The sequence below is a fragment of the Nicotiana tabacum genome, chromosome 23 (genome assembly GCF_000715075.1).
Source record: "Nicotiana tabacum cultivar K326 chromosome 23, ASM71507v2, whole genome shotgun sequence".
Classification (NCBI taxonomy): Eukaryota; Viridiplantae; Streptophyta; class Magnoliopsida; order Solanales; family Solanaceae; genus Nicotiana; species Nicotiana tabacum.
The window spans coordinates 129,652,854-129,673,371 of record NC_134102.1 but is presented as its reverse complement, the minus strand read 5'-3'; positions in this window follow the sequence as shown (position 1 = coordinate 129,673,371).

The following is a 20,518-nucleotide window of genomic DNA, read 5'->3' as shown; positions in this document are numbered from 1 at the left end:
AGACCTTATACCACCGCATGCGTATCAATATCACAATATATCACAATTTGCACCTCAAGTGCTCAAATAATTTAACTTGCCAAAATAATTCAACAACAATATTTTTCCACAATAAAGAGCTCACCGCTTATGCTAAAATAAATCATTAATAATAGTTTGCCACAATAAAGAGCTCACGGCTCCCTCACAATGAGTATAAAAATATTCAGGAGTAAATAATTTAGGAAAATAATATTTCAAAATCTTTACTACGTTGCTTCAATATCAAGTTTAAAAATGTCAAATACTTCATATTAATAATATTTAATTTTAAAAAAATCAACCTTCAAATAATGCACAGAATAAAAGAAATCAAGTTTCAACTAAACAGGTAAAACAATTAGTAAGAAAAGATCAAACAAATTTGAAGTATATATCTCACATCAATGATGAAGAATATAACAAGATAAAATAATTTAATAAATGCGCAACACTGATCTACACAATTTAAAAATATGATCTTTCGCAATTTAGCCCGTGTACACACTCGTCACCTCGTGCACACGACTTTCAACACATTTCAATAATCACATCAATACCAATCCTAGGGAAAATTTCCCCCACACAAGGTTAGACAAGTCACTTACCTCGACTTGCTCCAATTTAATCAAGTATTATGCTTTTTTCTCGATTTTTCGACTCCGATCGACTCGTATCTAGTCATAATTAATTCGATACAGTCAACTTAAATTATAGTAATCAATTTCATAAGAAAATATTACATTTTAAATAAAATCCGAAATTAGTTCAAAATTTGCCCGTGGGGCCCACATCTCGGAATCCGGCGAAACTTATAAAATCCGACAACCCATTCAATTATGAGTCCACCCATACCAATTTTATCAAAATCCGATAACAACTCGACCTCCAAATCTTAAATTTCCGTTTTTGGAAGATTTTGCAAAAATCTTTCTTCCATAAATTCACGGATTCATGATGTAAATGAGTATGGAATCATGAAATATAATCAATATAGGATAAGGAACACTTACCCCAATGTTTTCCCGTGAAAATCGCCCAAAAATCGCCCAAGAACCGTGCTCCAAAAATCCAAAACGAAATGAATGAAATGACCATTTTTGGTCCTTAAGTTTCTGCCAATCCGTCACTAAAAGTCCATTTTCCGACACTAGAAGTCCATTTTTCGTCACTAAAAGTCCACCAGAAACTGCTCTACTAGCCTTCTTTCAATTGATCATAACTTCATGTACAAATATTCAAATGATAAATGGTTTAACTTTATGAAAACTATAATCCAAAGACTACAACTTTTATGTTTTGAAAATATTCTGATTCCTTATGAATTGCGAGATATAAGCTTCCAAATTCAGCTCCACGCATCAGAAATTTCTAGCGAAACTATTCTACCAGCCTTCATTCAATCCGTCATAACTTTCTGTACAAATGTCCAAATAATGAATGGTTTAACTTTATGGAAACTATAATCAAATGACTACAACTTTCATGTTTTGAAAATGTTCTGATTCCTTATGAATTGCGAGATATAAGCTTCCAAATTTTGCTCCACGCACAAAATTTCTGCAACAGAAATTTCCAGCACTCTTTGTCCGAAATCCATTCCGTTTACCTTCCGAAATCCACCCGAGACCCTCGGGACCTTAACCAATTATTCTAATATGTCCCAAAATACCATACGAACTTAGTCGAGGCTTCAAACTACATCAAACAACATCAAAATGACGAATCGCACCTCAAATCAAAATCAATGAACTTTGAACTTTCAAATTCTATATTTTGTGTCGAAACACATCAAATCAATTAGGAATTGACCTCAAATTTTGCACGCACATCATAAATGACATAACGGAGCTATGAAAATTTTCAGAATCGGATTTTGACCCCGATATCAAAAAGTCAACCCCTCGGTCAAACTTCCCAAAAATTCAACTTTCGGCATTTCAAGCCTAATTCCACTACGGACTTCCAAATAAAATTTCGATCACGCTTCTAAGTCCAAAATCACCATACTGAGCTGTTGGAATCATCAAAATTCTATTCTGGGGTCATTTGCACATAATTCGACATCCGGTCACTATTTGAACTTAAACTTTAAATTTTTCATCAAAATTCCATATCTCGGGCTAGAGACCTCGGAATTTGATTCCGGGCATACGCCTAAGTCCCAAATCACGATACAGACCTACAAAAACTATCAACACACTGATCTGAGTCCGTTTGCTCAAAATGTTGACCAAAGTCAACTCAGTTGAGTTTTAAAGCTCTAATTCACATTTTAATTAATTTTTCACCTGAAAACTTTTCGAAAAATTTTATGGACTGCGCAAGTAAGTCGAGGAATGATAAATAATGATTTTCAAGGTCTTAAAATACAAAATTAATTATTAAATTTAAAGATGACATTTTGGGTTATCACATTAGGTTATTTAATCCAGTAGGTGTCTTGTCTGTTTCTCATCACTACTCCACTGAGGTTAGTCTTGATACTTGCTGGGTACCGCAGTGGTATACTCATACTACACTTCTGGATATTTTTGTGCAGATCCAGGTATTTGGAAGTCGGGTGACCATTAGCTAGATGTGCAGACTGTTGCTGTGGAGACTCAAGGTAAAACTGTTGCTGCGTTCGCAGGCTTTGGAGTCACCTTCTGATTTGTATTCATACTATTAATTTATTTCAAACAGATGTATTTAGAAAATTGTAGCAAACTCTGCAGAGCTTATGACTTGTATTACCGGTTTTGGAAATTGTAAATTTTATAGAGATTTCCATTTCAAAATTTTTAGATGTTATTTAATTATTGTTGTTATTCAGTAAATGTTAGGCTTGCCTAGTCCCTAAGACTAGGTGTCATCACAATACCCAAAGGAGGGAAAATTGGGTCGTGACAAGTTGGTATCAAAGCTCTAGGTTCATATGTGCTTCGAGTCATAAGTGAGTTTAGTAGAGTCTTGCGGATCGGTAAGTACATATCTGTACTTATCTTCGAGAGGCTACGAAACTATTAGGACAGTTTCACTTCCTTTATTCCTTATCGTGCGAGTTTATTGGTCTTGAAGTTTGAACTTTTATCATTCCATTCTCTCACAGATGGTGAGGACACGAGCTGCAGTTGCTGATGACATTACCCCAGAAGTAGATGTCGCTAGGGGTAGAGGCAGAGGTCGACGAGGAGCACGTGCCGGAGCTAGGGCACCTACCAGAGCAGCAATTGAGGCGCCACCAGTAGTTCCAGTTGGGGGGAAGGTACCGGAGGTACCTGTTGTTACCCCTGGACTTCAGGAGACCTTAGCACAATTCCTGAGAATATTTGGTACATTGGCTCAGGCGGGGTTGATTCCGGTTGTACCAGCTATTTCGCAGATCGGGGGAGGAGCTCAGACTCCCGCCGCCCACACTCCAACGTAGCGAGTTCATGTTGGTCAGGTTCCATGCGTCATAGCGACACAGCCTATGGTCCCAGTTCATCATGTGGTTAGGGAAGCAACATCTGAGGAAGAACAGCTTAGAGTTGAGAGGTACAAGAAGTACCACCCTCCTACCTTCAGTGGATTGGCAACAAATAATGCCCAGGATTTTCTGAAGGAGTGTCACCGCATTCTCCGTACTGTGGGTATTGTGGAGATAAGCGGGGTTGCTTTTACTACGTTCCAGCTTAGGGGAGCGGCTTATCAGTGGTGGCGGGCGTATGAGTTGGGTAGCCCGGCTGAGTCAGCTTCACTTACATGGGTTCAATTTTCAGAGATGTTCCCGAGAGAGTTTGTACCTCAGTCCTTTCGAGATGCATGGCGCGCGGAGTTTGAGTAGCTGCGCCAGGGCACTATGTCAGTGTCAGAATATGCCGCTAGATTTAGTGATTTGGCCAGACATGCACCTGCTTTGGCCGCTACAGTTAGAGAGCGTGTCTGTAGATTTATTGAGGGGCTCAGGCATGATATTCGGTTCAGCATGGCTCGGGAGTTAGAGTCAGATATTTTGTTTCAGCAGGTAGTAGGGATCGCTCGCCGAGTAGAGGTCATATGGGATCATAAGAGAGAGGACAAGGAGGCGAGGAGGTCTTGTAGATCGGAGAGAACTACTGGTTCTTTTTTTGGAGACAGGGTACGACATGGTAGAGGTTTTGTGGGTCAGTCAGTTCAGTTTGTACTTCAGGCATCGCACAGTGGTTCAGGTGCTCATGGGTCTCAGAGTACCCGTACCGCACAGTTCCCACAGCCACGTCAGCAGAGAAGGCGTCGAGTGTGGAGATACCAGCCGCAGGGTGAGAGATTGTCCTAGACTCCGAATAGGTGTCTCACAGCAGAGTATTAAGGCAAGTAGAGGGCGCCCAAGAGGGGAAGGCCCGGCCCGTTGATGTGTTTCGTATATTAGGCTTGAGGCCACTGCGCCAAATGATGTCATACATGTATGCTTTTGATTTGTTACAGAGGGGCACCATTCGTATTTTGATTCGGTCCTGCTTATTGGGGCGAGTTCCCTTATTTGTTGTCCCACATATGGGTGAGTTCATGACCTAGCATTTATGTTTATGTGTTTGCCCCTGTTGGGAAATTCTATGAGTGATAGCCGTATGTATCATTGTTTTAATTTATTATTGAAAGTTACGAGACTAGAAGTGAGTTCATGTTGTCTATTATGGCAGGTTTGATGTGATTCCTGAGTAATTTGGTTACGAGTTATGATTTGATACTCTACAGGGGTGAGAGTTCAGTAAGTGTTGTGATTTTTATGGGCATAATTGAGTTAGTGGAAGATTTCAATTGGTATGATGTGTATTCGGCTTGTGATTCAGAGATAAAGGTGAAACCCTCGCGATTCCATGTGATTTGATATATTTGAGCTGGGCTGCGTGCCGCGGTGGAGGTTATATCAGGATGAGATCCTTGTGATTTGTTCATATACTTAAATATTTCCTTTTAAATTGATTCGTAGTATGGTACTGATAGAGGGTTGTGCCTGTCGGGCTTGTTTTATATTTCTCTTATGTGCTTTCTCTTTACATATTCAGTCATTTTTCGTCTGTGCTTCTTGAGTTTTAGCTTGCGGGGTGTGTGCCCGGCGGTGTTAGTTGTGACTTGTTGATTCAGGTGTATAGTTAAGAGGCCTTTATATTTCTTGCATCGTTGTCAGTGTTGTGGAGGTTTGAAATAGGGTTCTAACAGTTATGAGGCTAATTGCCAGTGCTCGTTTTGATTTCAGGCAGCTATTGTGATTAGAAATATTATTATGGAACCTATGTGTGGTGTGTCATATTGGGTGGCCATACCTTGTGGGTGTAGGTATAAGTTGTTACAGCTGGTTGAGACTGATACCGGGTATGTATTTAGAATCGGGTCTTTTGGAGATGAATGGAAGGTGAGAATTTCGACTTTAAAGCTTATCGGTGTTGGTAGAAAGGATAAATTACAGTTGAGATAGTGTCGTGAGGCTTATGTCGATTGGGGTGATGTGGGGTCACCCGCAGGTGTATGTTGGATATGTGCTTTCAGTGATTTGAAGACTTCGAGTCGATTCTTGGCATGTTCGAGGACAAATGTTTGTTTAAGAAGGGAAGGATGTAACAACCCGGCCGGTTATTTTGAGAATTTAAGTCTCGTTCTGCGGCATAAGGCCCTGAGCAGCTTCGTATTATGTGTATTGGCTCGCGTGCGTGGTTGAATTCAATTACTGGATGATTCGAAGTGATTTGGGACACTTAGTCCCTAAAAACGGAAGCTTAAGTCTTAGGATTTTGACCGTAATCAGAACTGTATGAAGACAACTCCGGAATGGAGTTCTGTCGGTTCTGTTAGCTCCGTTGGGTGATTTTGGACTTAGGAGCGGGTCCGGATGGTGAATTTGAGGTCTGTAGCTGATTTAGGCTTGAAATGGCGAAAGTCGAATTTTTGAAGATTTTGACCGGAAGTGGACTTTTTGATATCGAGGTCGGAATGCGATTCCGAGAGTTGGAACAGCTCCATTATGTTATTTGGGACTTGCCTGCAAAATGTGACGTCATTCCGGGTGGATTTGATAGGTTTCGGCATCGGTTGTAGAAATTTGAAGTTTCAAGTTCATTAAGTTTTAATGGGAGGATGATTCGTGATTTTAGCGTTGTTTAATATGGTTTGAGGGCTCAACTAAGTTCGTATGATATTTTAGGATTTGTTCGTTTGTTTGGTTGAGGTCCCGGGGGTCTCGGGTGTGTTTCGGATGCTTAACGGAGGAAATATTGGACTTAGGAAATTCCTGAAGTTTGCTGGTTTCTGGTGTTTCGCACCTGCGATTCCCCCACCGCAGGTGCGGGGCCGCACGTGCGGATGATTAAGCGCAGAAGCGGATTTGGAGGGAGTGGTTAGGGGTCGTAGGTGCGAAGTGAGTTCCGCATCTGCGATGCCCGCAGATGCACTGGAGAGATCGCAGGAGTGGTGAAGGACCGCAGAAGCGGACATAAGTCTGCAGGTGCGCACACGCAGGTGCGACCTTTTGATCGCAGAAGCGGGCGATGAGTTTTAAGTGAAAAATGGCACCTGCGATGGAATTTCCGCAAATGCGGTTGAAGTACGGCAGAAGAGGTTTGACTGGCAGAAAAAGGGCTAAGTGCGAGGGTTTGATTTCATTCTTCATTTTTGGACTTGAGAGCTCGGGATTTGGTATTTTTCGAGGGATTTTCAGAGGAAGCTTTGGGGTAATGATTCCTAACTCATTTTTGGTTGTATTCCATTAATCTATAGTTGTTTTCTCCATTTAATTTTGAATTTGGGGTTGCAAATTTGGGAGAAAATTGAGAAAAGTTCTTAGGTCGAATTTTGGAATTTTGATTGAGATTTTAGTATCGAATTTGAGTAATTTTGGTATGAGTGAACTCGTGAGTGAATGAGTGTTCATATTTTGTGACTTTTACCTGATTCCGATATGTGGGCCCGATGAGGCTTTTTAGGGCGATTTTCCAATTTCTTGATTTAGCTTTGATTTTATTAGCTAGATTCGTTCCTTGTACTTATATTTATGTTATGTAATTGATTTTGGCTAGATTTGGGCCATTCGGAGTTGGATATTCGTAAAAAGAGCATTGTTACGAATTGATTGAGTTTGGTTCGAGGTAAGTATTTTGCCTAACTTCGTGTGAAAAATTGGCATTTTTAGGGTTCTTAGGTCCTTGTATTCACTGAATATGCAGTTGTTCTCGTTATGATTATGTCTCTTAAATTCTAGTTTCACTTCGAACTGCTTTTATTATAATTAATTGCTTCGTGATCCACTCTTGTTATTTATTTGATTCATCTGTGCCTTAACTGAAATTGTTATCTCTTCTATTGTCATGTTATCTTTCCCCTAACTGCTTATCCCTAATTGAATTTGTTGTATCTCTTTCTTAATTGTCAACCTTAAAAGAAGTTAGATATCCTATATTTTTTGTTGACTTGTCCTTATTTGGAATTATTCGCCTCGTGTTAACTCCCTCGTTGTCGAACTATACATTGTGGACCGTTGTTACATAATATTTCCTTTCTTGTTGAGTTGTTCTTATTAGGACTAGCATTCTCCATTGTGGCCACTCCTTGTGAATTAATTCCTCCGTTCCTTGAGTTCTGAAATTTCTGAGTTGACTTATTGTCGTACCCTTTTATTAGTGTTATTGATGCTGTTGTATTTATTGTTCTTGCATATTTACTTTGGGACTACGAGGCGGTACCTCGGGATATCCCCTGTCTTACATATTTACTTTTGAGACTATGAGGCGGTACCTCGGGAGATCCTCTGTTGAGCATTTACTTTTTGGACTACGAGACGATATCTCGGGAGTGCCCTTTGTTGACATCTCTTTGCTATGGGGTTGCACGAGGTTTCTGTCGTGCTATTGTTACTATTGATATTTGCACATGCGGCGTGACAAGGCGGGATATATATATATATATATATATATATATATATATATATATATATATATATATATATATATATATATATATATATATATACATGTGTGGGTTGCGTATGTGGCGAGATATATGTATATATATGGGTTGCGCATGTGGCGAGACAAGGCGGGAACATTATTATGCGTATGTGGCGAGATGTCGAAGATTGATTTGTGATGACTTGTGATGGTCTGGGGGCATTCTTGTTGTTGATACTTGTGTAATGGTACACTTACCTGTGTGAGCTTTATCTTGTGGAAAATTGTGTGAAAATATTCTACGTGCTGTCCATTTCTTTTCCTGTACTTACTAGCTAGCATGAACTATGTTAGGACACTTGCACAAGCAAACACGTAATTGAGTACTTTTATCGGTTAAGAAGTTTTCTTGATATTGTTGAGTATAGATGAACACCCGTGTTTACTTGCCTTCTACGTGAGAATGGCTTGATTTGGCACGTGAGTCATCAGTGAGGTTATGAAGTGTAACGAGGGCACAAGATGCCAAGTGTTAGGGTTCAGGTATTGGAACCCGTGAATTGTGAATAGTATGAGGTTCAGTACCTCGTGGAGTTTATTGACTAAAAACCCGGTGCGAAAGTTGTCGTATTGTTGAGTTGTTACTTGTCCTTTTCTTTATCTATGATTATCTGACTTAGGCTGTGTTTCCGTTCATTTTTCTATGTTGTTATTTTGGTGTTCCGCTGATAGTTGTTGTTTTCCTTCCGTATTGCAATTACCGTATTAATTGCCACTTCGCGTAGTCTTTATGTAGATATCATACTCTTTTGCTTTTATACTTATACTTGTTTAGGTTATTTAGTCCAGTAGGTGTCTTGATTGTACCTCGTCACTACTCCACTGAGGTTAGTCTTGATACTTGCTGGGTACCGCCGTGGTGTACTCATACTACACTTCTGTATATTTTTGTGCAGATCCAGGTATTTCGAAGTCGGTTGATCATTAGCTAACTGTGCGGACTGTTGCTCGGGAGACTCAAGGTAAACCTGCTGCTGCATTCGCAGGCTTCAGAGTCACCTTCTGATTTGTATTCATACTGTTACTTTATTTCAAACAGTTGTATTTAGAAAATTGTAGCAAACTCTGTAGAGCTTATGACTTGTACTACCAGTTTTGGGAATTGTAAATTTTATAGAGGTTTCCATTTCAAAAATTGTTAGAAGTTATTTAATTATTGTTGTTATTTAAAAAATATTAGGCTTACCTAGTCCCTAAGACTAGGTGTCATCACGATACCCAACGGAGGGAAAATTGGGTCATGACAGGTATGGTATTTGGTTTTTTTAAAAATAATACCGAAAAATCGATACGTACCGAAATATATACTAAATTACGCATTACCCATATTATTGACTAACATACTAAGTTACACGATATATATTTTTGGTATTCTTGTCGAGGTTGGCAGTAAAGTCCATGTGCTTCTTTAGGAAAATGGAGAAATAAGATAGGATGCAGATTTTGATTCTTACTCTCTCGGTTGTCAAGCAGTAATATAATGTTTCAACGGTTGTATGGTGCTTACTCCGTTAGTCTGTTATTGTTGTTGCCTATAATGGATTAGTCCTTGTTGTATTCTCTAAATTCAACATTAACTCATCAAGTAACATGAATTGATATTTCCAATGATCAAAATGTATTCGTTTTATGTACCTTCTTTTATTAGTTGATACTTGATGGTTTTGGACAAAGATTTTTTCAACAATCAGGTGAGCTTAGAATATTTTTATTGAGTACTTTAATTAAGAATATTACAGTCTATGTCTCTATGCACTAGTGAATATTCAAGCCGAATAAATCAAAACCAAAAGGAGAAAAGCCGAACCATACAGAATATAATTAGGTATGATATTGGTATAGCATTTTAAGAAATCGAATACCAAAAATACCGAACCGAAATGACTAAATACCGTATCATAGCGACCGACTAACACCCCTAGTAACAACAACAAGAAGATAATAAGGTAACCTAAGTAAAAGAAAGAACATGTAGTAATAAAAATTTAAGAATAAGAAAATATGAATAATACCAGAACTATCGGTATGGCAAAGAAAAACGCTTGACTCCCTACGTATTAACCCTCTACCCTAATACAAAATGATCTACTTAAAGATTAAATCTTTAGATTAAATTATCGTGTGACATAATAAATCTTTTTTGTTTCCTATATTATATGTATGCAGAGAGAGCCAACATGACATCGTTTGTTTGCAACACGAGTGCTACAGAGGAGGAGTTAGGATTTGAAGCTTATGGGTTCAGGGTTCTAATCTTTTTAAGTTACTAGGTTCTAAATTAATAATTTGTACATATTCAATAGATTTTAAGATAAATACATAAATTGAACCAAAGTGACTAGGTTCGGTCGAACCCGTACTCGATGGGCTAGCTCCGCCCCTGGTACTACTGTATATGAATAAATAGTATTCACAATGTGATTAGTTGGTAATCAAGCCTTTGATTCTTCTTAGGTCATGGTTGATCTTCCATGAAGTAAATTTCATTGGTGGTCATTTAACTTTGTGTTCATTACCCAAAAGTCACTTTTCTTTCTTTTTTACACAAAAATTATTTTACTATGCTCTAGTTATCACAATAATCACTTTGAACAGATTTTACAAATATTTCACCTGAAAAGTCTATTATACCTTTGACATTATAAATTCTTCTATTTATATAATACCTATATAATATACTTTTACCCAGGTATTTTACTTATAATTAAAATAACTTAATATTATTTTATTTATTATTTTTATAATATATTCGTACATTTGAATTTTTTTTTAATAGTACTTTTCAAGATATATAAGTAGCACTATTATATTTGTTAGTAACATTACCGTGAACAGATCTCAAGTCCACGTTCTTAATCATGATTAATGAAATATGTTTAATAAAAATTAAAAAATAAAAGCTCATTGATTTATTAGCCAAGCCACACCCATTAATTTAATAAATAAAATACCCACGTTTAGCAAAATGACACATCAGATTAATACTTTCAAATAAATATTATTAACAGATAAAGCTTTAAAAACTTAATATTAAACACAAATATCTTTAAAAAAATTTAAATTTTTAATGACTATAAAATACTATCATTTGTTAAGCAAATTTGTTTTTATTATTTTAAATAAATATTAAAAATAAATATTTTTTATGATTTTTATATTTAAAGTATGTTCATGTTTGAATATAATTAAACAAATTGAGTGTCATGGAAAAATTATAATATATAATATAGAAGGTATTACATAAATGAGAGGATTAATGCTCAAGGACATAATATACTTTTCAAGTAAAATTATTATAAAATCTGGCCAAGGTCACTTTTGTGATAAATAAAGTAAAATAAAATAATTTTTGTGTAACAAAAGAAAGAAAGGTGGGTTTTGGGTAATGAACACAAAGTTGAATGATTTTTATGTAACAAAAAGAAAAAAAAGTAACTTTTGTACAACGAACACAAAGTTGAATGATCACCCATGCAATTTACTCAGTAATCTTTAATTATATATATAATAGCTGAAAATTATTTCCACATGGACCAACAATTGATGCTCGCAAATTACTCCGAACATTTGTGCCGTTTCATAATTGAAGGAAACAAATAAGAGTTTTTTACACGTTTGATTCTTTTTTAACTATTATATAAAAAAAATAACATCATTTATTGTTTATTCTATAAAGAATATTTTTTTTCATTATTAGCATATTATAAAAATTAAGCTCAGCATTTAATAAGTTAAATAACTCACTAATCACGGGAAGTACTTTTTTTGTCCATCTCCATTCTCTCTTTCCAACATTCATCTTCTTCACTCCATTTTTAAAAATCTAATGCATATGTGAATACCACCTAAATTCAAGATGTATTGATTTATACGTCTTTTATACTTTGTATATCAAGTATCACTTTAATTCAAAATGTATTTTTATGTATATAATTTTTGTATATTTATTTGTGAAATGTCATCTTATTTTAAGATGTATTTTTAATGTATATTTCAAATATATTTTATATGTCAAGTGCCATTTTAATTCAGGATGTATTTTTTATATATATATTTTTTATATATTTATATGCTATCTTAATTAAATTTAAGATATATTTTTTAATGTATATTTCACATGTCTAAGTTATATTTGAAATATACATTGAAATATATATATATATATATATATATATATATATAAAATTTTATTTTGTATATTTATATGTCATCTTAATTAAATTTAAGATATATATTTTTTATGTATATTTTACATGTCTAAGTGTCATCTTAATTGAAGATGTATTTTTTATGTATATTTTTTGTATATTTTATATGTGTTAATTCAATGTATATTTTTTATATATATGTTTGGTATATATTAACGTATATTATTATCGAAGTAAGATCTTTATGTTAAGAAAGGAAGAAAGAAGGAAGAGAAAAACTTAAGAAAGATAATTAAAAGGAAAACGAATGGAACAAATTTAGAAAATATATTGGTTTCGGCAGAAAACAAAATTAAGAAAATGAAGAAAAAGAAGGAAAGCTAATAGATAAAGAGAAAAAAATGCATGGTTTTTGTACAAAGAATTATCGACTTTTCATTCAAATTACTTATGTTTAGGGATTAATAATTAATATTTATATTTTAATGAAACTGTGTGATATAAATATAAATATTTTTCTGATACAATTATAATATTAGATTTTATACTAAAAATTTATTATATTTTTTTAAAATGTGATAGTTAAAAGTTGCTAACAAATAACGAGTAGGAGGAAGAGGAGAAGAAAAAACGGCACAAATATACGGGAAAAATGTCAAAAAAGGAAGAACTTGGTCAACAAAAGAGGGCCTTATAAACGATAACCGTCCAATTACTGTCCCCTTTTCCGATGACATGTCAACAGTATACATTTGCATGCATTGACTCTCTGCTCAATTATAGACAGCAATGGCGGTTGGTAGATCAACGGTGGTCAATTCGAATGTTACAAATTACTCTACAATGGTTATGCATTGGAATGAAGTAAATTTTTAGTAGGCATTGGACGATATATATACATTGATATGGGATAGCGTCCACCAATAAGGAATGCTAATTAGCCTATTAGCTTATCCTCCTCCTTTACCTTACTTTTATATATATATATATATATATATATATATATATATATATATATATATATGACGGGCAAAATATCGGCCGAACCAAAAAGCCGAAGTTTTTACATGAATTGGCCTTTGGCTCTAGGTTCTTCTAATTCTTTAAGTTATGGGTAAATCTAGTAACTTTCTCAAATACGAATAAGACTTAAACCTAAAGTATTCGCCTTTTGTTGTCTAACGCTAGTAGGTTAGAGTATATCTTTTGTAGATTTAATAGTATTTATTTAATTATTTAATTGTCAAAAAATAAATTTTTATTGAAAAATAAGAATTTAAGGTGATGGGGTAATTATAGTCACATATACTATTTTATGTGGTTATAGTTAATATGGATAACTTTATATGAAAATGAAATATTAGTTAGAAATATATTTTACATCCTGATTACAATGAGAATATAAAGTTCTATGTTTATGTAACATTTGTTGCTAAATGTTTAAACGCCGAATCTTTAGGGAAAACTTATATTGTATTTTGGTTGTAAAAGAACTATACGCATCTAGTGAGGTATAGTTTTCGGAGGTAAAAGAGACATAATTCGAAGGATTGAGTTAATAATTTATTTTCGCAATGAATAATGCATAAGGAGTTACGGATTGAGTGCAACTAATTTCTTAGTTGCTTACTTGCTCTTGATTTTGTTTTGGCGAAAAATGTGATGCTAAGCCACTGTTTAATTTTCTTTTTTCTTATTTCTTTTTTTATATATCCAAACCGACCGAATCAAACCGAAAATTGACCGAACTGAATTAGTAAAAATTGAAATAACCGAACTAATTTTGGTTTGATTATTGGCGTAACAAATATAAAATCGAAAATCGAACCAAATTTCATGAAAACCGAACCGAATCAACCGATATCCACCCCTAATATATACACCATTAAGGGATCGTTTGGTTTGAAGACAAGTTATGCTGGGTTAGTTATATTGGGATTAGTTATTTTGCGATTAATTATCCTGAAATTATTTTTTATTGGTTGTTTGATATGGTGTATTAATCATGAGATTATCAAATTTATTGCTTTATTCTGGGATTACTATTTCACCCTCTGACGGGTATAAGTTATTCCGATACTATTTTATCTCAAGATTAATAATAAAAAAGGAGATAAGACGATACTAAATTTTTATCCCAGAATTATTTATATCTAATATCCATAGTACCAAACGACCTCTCTAAGGGTGTTGCAAAAAACATATTTTCCCATCAATATATGATGGTTATGGTTTTCTATGAGAAAATCTTCTCTGCATCATCCATTTCGTAAGTCGTGGTTGTTGGAGATTCACTTCTGTTTTCAGCAAAGGAGAAACCCATAAGTAATAAACTAGTATTTATAATTTAGATACTAAATAGTATAATAAATTAGCTGTTGTCTTGATAAGTTGTATTTTTGTCAAAGAATTTTCAAAAGAATATATTACTTCACCAATAATCTTAAAATTTTAACTTGAATACTAGACTCTTTCATATCATAGTATGATATTACGAGTCAACTTTGACAAGCTTACTCTCACATTTGTTTCTCTACCATCATCTCTTCAAATCTCACGTATGCTTGATTGGAGACTGATGGTGGTATAAAGGCGTTTGACAATATTGTTGTGGTTGAACATAAAATTCACTTACAAAAAGTTGTAGTTTGTCGGTAAAAACTATATATATTTCACTTGAATATTTTCAAAATCAAAATTTTTATTTTAAGTTGATATTGAAATAACTGACCAGATTATGAAACAAATATTGATATGCAAAAAATATTTTGTTGAAACTGAAATAATAAAATAATTTTTAAGGCCAAAAAAAATATTTGTCTCGATACATGCACAAGTGTGGGATTCTTTTTCTATCTAATGAATTTTGTACCGCGAATGGAGTTTCAGGCCAGTTTGTCCATTAAAAAGAATTTCTTTTTAATTTTTTTTTTTCAGAAATGTGTTTATCCATGAAATTTTGTAACTTTTTGGAAATTTTTTGAAAATAAGTTTTTCAAAAATCAAAAAGTGGGTTTGACTATTTACTTCAAAAATTTCAGAATTTTTTTTTTCTACTTACAAAGCATGTCCAAATATAATTTCAAATTCTAAATACTATTTTTCAACTTAATTCCAAATATTATTATTTTTTTTCAAAAATTATACTCTCTCCGTTTCAATTTAGATGAGGTAGTTTGACTCAGCACAAAGTTTAAGAAAAAGAAGAAGACTTTTAAAACTTGTGATCTTAAAAATTTAAGGGGTAAAAGCTTTGTGGAGCCATGATATTTGTGTGGTTATAAAAAAATTTTATTAGAAATAAAATGAATAAAATAAAGAGTTTAAAATTAAATTATTTTTAAATTTAAAAATATGTTATTTATTTTGGAACACACTTAAACTGTGCACGCTCGCTTAATGTTTTATGTAACAAAGAGTCAAAGGGTTGATATATTAGGATATAGGGATAGAGTATCCAAATTCTGAAAAGGACAGCTACCCCGTGATTAGGTAAAAGCAGTATCCATTTTCTTTTCTTTTTGGCTTTTGTAATGAGCAGTATACTAGTAATTAGTACATGCTGTCAGTGGGTACTGATTAGTTAACTTGTCTTAGACGGCAAAATTAGCCTCTGTATGAAATGACTAAACATAATCTATCTCTATATTTTATTAGAATAAAGGACTGAATCAGTATTCACGTGCTAAGGTCTTTGCTGTTTCCCCCCTCTTTTTTCGTACTGCAATATTCCAAAGGAAAAATGTCTAATAATCGAGACTTTTAATTTTTTTAAATTATTAATTTTAAATTAATAATTTATATATATATATATATATATATTAAAAAAAAATACAAAAATTTAATAAAATCTATTGGACCCCCTAACGTTTGTGAATACTAATATCCAGTCCCTTGTTGAGCTATTACACTTTTTTAGAGCATTACATCCAAGTCATTCATAAAATAATTGAAACTGAAACACTGTTGATTGATATATAGTAAACAAAAATATAACTCTAATAAGTCCAATACACATCATGAACGTGCTAATGTGTGATTGAGATGAGCGGTGGTTAGATATAGGGGTGACTTTGCAGCTTGGACTTGACGGAAGTGCTTCGCTTTCCGATCACTTTTCAAGGCCGAATGAGCGTAGACAAGTTCGAGATTCTATCGCTTTTCGCTTGGAGCTGCTCACCCCTTGTCCCTTACATAGCGAAGCAGCCAAAGAGTCACATTTGAAGGCTACTATGCATTACTATACATCTTTATTCATGGTCAGAGGCGGACCCATGATCTGATCGTGATAAAACTACCATTGTATACTAATCACTAGCAATAAAATTTGGCGTGCAATTTTTTGAAAACTTAATGATTATGATGACTTATCATCTAAGTATAAACAAAAAGAAGATTTAAAGAAAAAGAAAGCACCGAACACAGAGTGATTTCTTCGCAAAATCGATGTTATGTGAAGAGAAGGTTTTGATTAAGAATCTTTCACACTTTAAAATTTCTAGTTTATTAATTAAAAAAAGGGGGCCAGTGATCAAAAGAGTGTTCAAACTTTAAATTATCAAAAACTTACTAAAGAAATCAAGATTAAGGGTATGTTAATAGTCAAAAAACTGTAGAAGAGTCTTAAACTCTTAATTGCCATTGTCGAATTGGAGTCAAAGTAATTGTTAAAAAAAGTTGTGGCAAAAGATTTTATATTTTTTTTATATGTGGAGCGATAAGTTGCAATTTGAGACTTTTAATTTTAAGGGCGGGATTTGAAAAAGAAAAATTAATGAAGTTGACTGTTATGTGATAAACTATAATTGAATTAAAAAAAAAGATAAATATAAAAATAAAGTAATTTGCTATTAAGTATAAGATAGAAAGGAGAAGAAAAAGCAAAAACAAAGATAGAAAGGAGAAGAAAAGGCAAGAACTAAGATAGGAAGGAGAAGGAAAGGCTGAAAAGCTCGGTTTCGAACCCAGACATTCAACAAAAAAAGAAAACTGTGCGCCTTAGCAAACCACTTCGCAAGTCAACCCTTTTGTATTTGGGGGTACGAGAAAATTATTTAAGAGTTCCATCTATATATGTACAGATATATATGATATATATATATATATATATATATATTTACTGAGGTTAACGGGATCCCGTAATCCCTCAACCCGCAACGTCGGTCCGCCTATGTTCATAGTAGAGTGTAAACTAGGTTTGGGTATATCACAGACTTGAAAGACCATTAAATTAAAAGCCCAATGCTCTACCGAGCTGTACATCCCCAAGAATGATGTACTCCATTAAATAAGGATTTGCTATACGTGAATACTTAGCTATAAGAGTGTACATAATTGGGTTGGTTCAGGTTTTGCAATTACCAAACCAAACCAATTGTGTTTAGTTATTAAATCTAAAGACTAAACCAAATCAATAAACTCGGATTTTTGAATCTCGGTTTTCTCGAATTTTCGGGTTATTGGGGGTTTTTTCGGTTTTTTCTCCGGTAAAATCTTCGTAGCACAAAACATATAACTTGTGTTCCAAATATTTCTTTAATCCTAAGATACAACTATATAAGGTATTTTCCAAGAAAATAATACAAAATATGAGAGATGTCATGACAATATCCTAAAATATTCAACAATAGAGACAATAAAATAACGTAATATAAATATTGTTAATTAAAAAGTCATAGTAAAAATAAACATAATCTAAATCATGCTAAAATAAGTAGACTAATAAGGGAGTATTAACTACATGACTAAACGCTTAAAAAAATAAAAATAGGTAATGCATTTTGATCTAAAACATTGCAAAACAAAAAATAAATATTCAATACATTGTTATTCCTAGTATTAAATTGAATATCTTTTGTTAGCATTAGTATTGATTTAATTTTGGTTTGGGCTTTTGTTAGCATTATTCGAGTTACTAATATTAATGGCTATAGAACTTATTGGAATATTCAAAACTTCTAAGTCCAACCTTGAAATAATACATTAAAAGATAAATTATGAAAAAGTGTAAGAAATATTTATAAATTACATCACAATAAGTATATTTATATATTAAATAGGAAAAATGGCCAAATATACCCCTGCACTTTCGAAAAAGGTTTAAATATACCCTTCATTATACTATGAGTCCAAATATACTCCTGCCGCTATACTTTGGGTTCAAATATACCCCCCATTTAAACAGAGGGAGACGTGTCATCATCATATTGGTCAATTCTAAATATCTCCTAATTAATTAAAATACTCATACCCATACCCGAAAAGCAATTTTCTAAAGTAATTTTTTTGTAAAAATTAAAAAAATAAGATTCAACAAAATATTTTTGTTTTTTAAAAACTAATGCACTTGTAGTCCACTACTTTAGGAAAGTCTTTTTTTTTCAGTTTTTAAAATAAAATCTTTCTTTTTTTCCAGTTTTTACAAAAAAAAAATTCTTTAAAAAAAAACTGAAAAAATTGAAAAATATTTTTTTGTAAAAACTGAAAAAAAAACTATTTTAAAAACTGAAAAAAAAAGACTTTCCTAAAGTAGTGGACTACACGTGCATTAGTTTTAAAAAAACGAAAATATTTTGTTGAATCTTTTTTTTTTCTTTCCAGTTTTTACAAAAAAATTGCTTTAAAAAATTACTTTTCGGGTATGAATAATGGGTATGGTTATGGGTATGAGTCTTTTTTATTAATTAGGAGATATTTAGAATTGGCCAACAGGACGATGACATGTGTCCCTCCGTTTAAATGAATGGTATATTTAAACTCAAAGTATAGCGACAGAGGTATATTTGGACTCATAGTATAACGAATGGTACATTTAAACCTTTTTCAAAAGTATAGGGGTATATTTGGCCCTTTTCCCTACTAAATATATGTAAAATTTCTATATATATATGTCGGGTTGGGTTGGGTTGGTTTCGGTTTGACTTTCTTTAACCAAACCAATTATGGTCGGGTTATTTTTTCTCCAATACCAAATCAAATCAAACCAAATCATAGTCGAACTTTTTTTTTCCGATTTAACTCGAATTATCGGGTTGGTGCGGTTTGTCGGTTTACTTCTTACACCCCGGTTAGCCGGCAGCTATGTCTGTCCCTCAAAGACAATGTGTTTTCTAAGTGACGTATCGACTAAGAGACAATAAAAAGATTAAATTTAGCCCCATGCGTTTCAAATTTATAAGTTAGAACTTGAGGATTATTTAAATAGACCACAGCAGTCACTTAAAAGAATCAGCTGTTTATTATTGAAGTATATAATAGATAGATTAATCCATGTTAGATATTTGAGACTTGAGAATAGTGCTAAAAAGTTTAATTATAGATATTATCACACCTCTTTTTGCCCCAAAAGATATATGTGTTATGAATTGATGTGGGTGAAAGAGTTTTTCCAATTAAAGTGACAAATTTGAATAGGGATTATTTTATTTACAAAGTCGCCACTTGGAATTGATTTTTTGGGTGTTCCAAGTCACCTTTTATTTGAATCCCTAGTCAAAGGAAGGTTTGACTCTATTATTATTGGTCTGCGAAAATAAAGTACGGGTAAGGAATTCTATTGACCGGGGAGAAGGTATAAGACATTCTTCGAGTCCCGTGGTTCTAGCACGATCGCTTTATTGACTACAACTTGACTTGAATTAATTTTAAATAAACTGTAATTTATTGGTTTCTATATTTTATCTGTCCGCTTTTATATTAAAATATGGAATTATCTTTGAAACGAATCACGTGTGTGAATCCATTTTGTTTATTGTGCCAAAATCATGTCACGTGTACGTGCACGCAATTAATAGTATTTTTATTATATTTAAGGTTGTTTCGCCCAAAGTTGCGCGAACGCATACCTTGATTTTAGTTTTGGGAATCGTAATTATGTCACGCGAACGTATACATAATCACGATAATTCAATTAATTAAGAGTACGCCTAACGCATTCTAGCGAATTCATGATTTGTTTCTTTCCTAAGTTTGAGATTATTGTGAAGGCCATGAATTATGGAATTACTTGTGGAAGAAGTGTATGATTTTAGATATTTGAATAAATAAACCATCATATACCAATACCCTACAACCCAACAATTGAAGCCCAAACTCATTAGGGTCCAAATCTTCCCAACTTTAAAGCAAGTTTGAATACCATATTTCCAAAAGCATGATTAAGCATATAGCATTTAAGGACTAACTTACATTATTATTTATAAAGTTTAAAGGCAAATAAATAAAATCACATGAAATAAGATAAAAAGAACAGAGGGAATAATAAACTTTTAATGCAAAATTTTTAATTAAATGAGTCTCCAAGAACAGGTACAATAACTCAGACGAACGTCGAACAAGCATAAGCGATGAATAACATCAAACCTAGTAAACGGAGCTCCAACGGAATCCTCGACCTCGACTATTGACTCCACT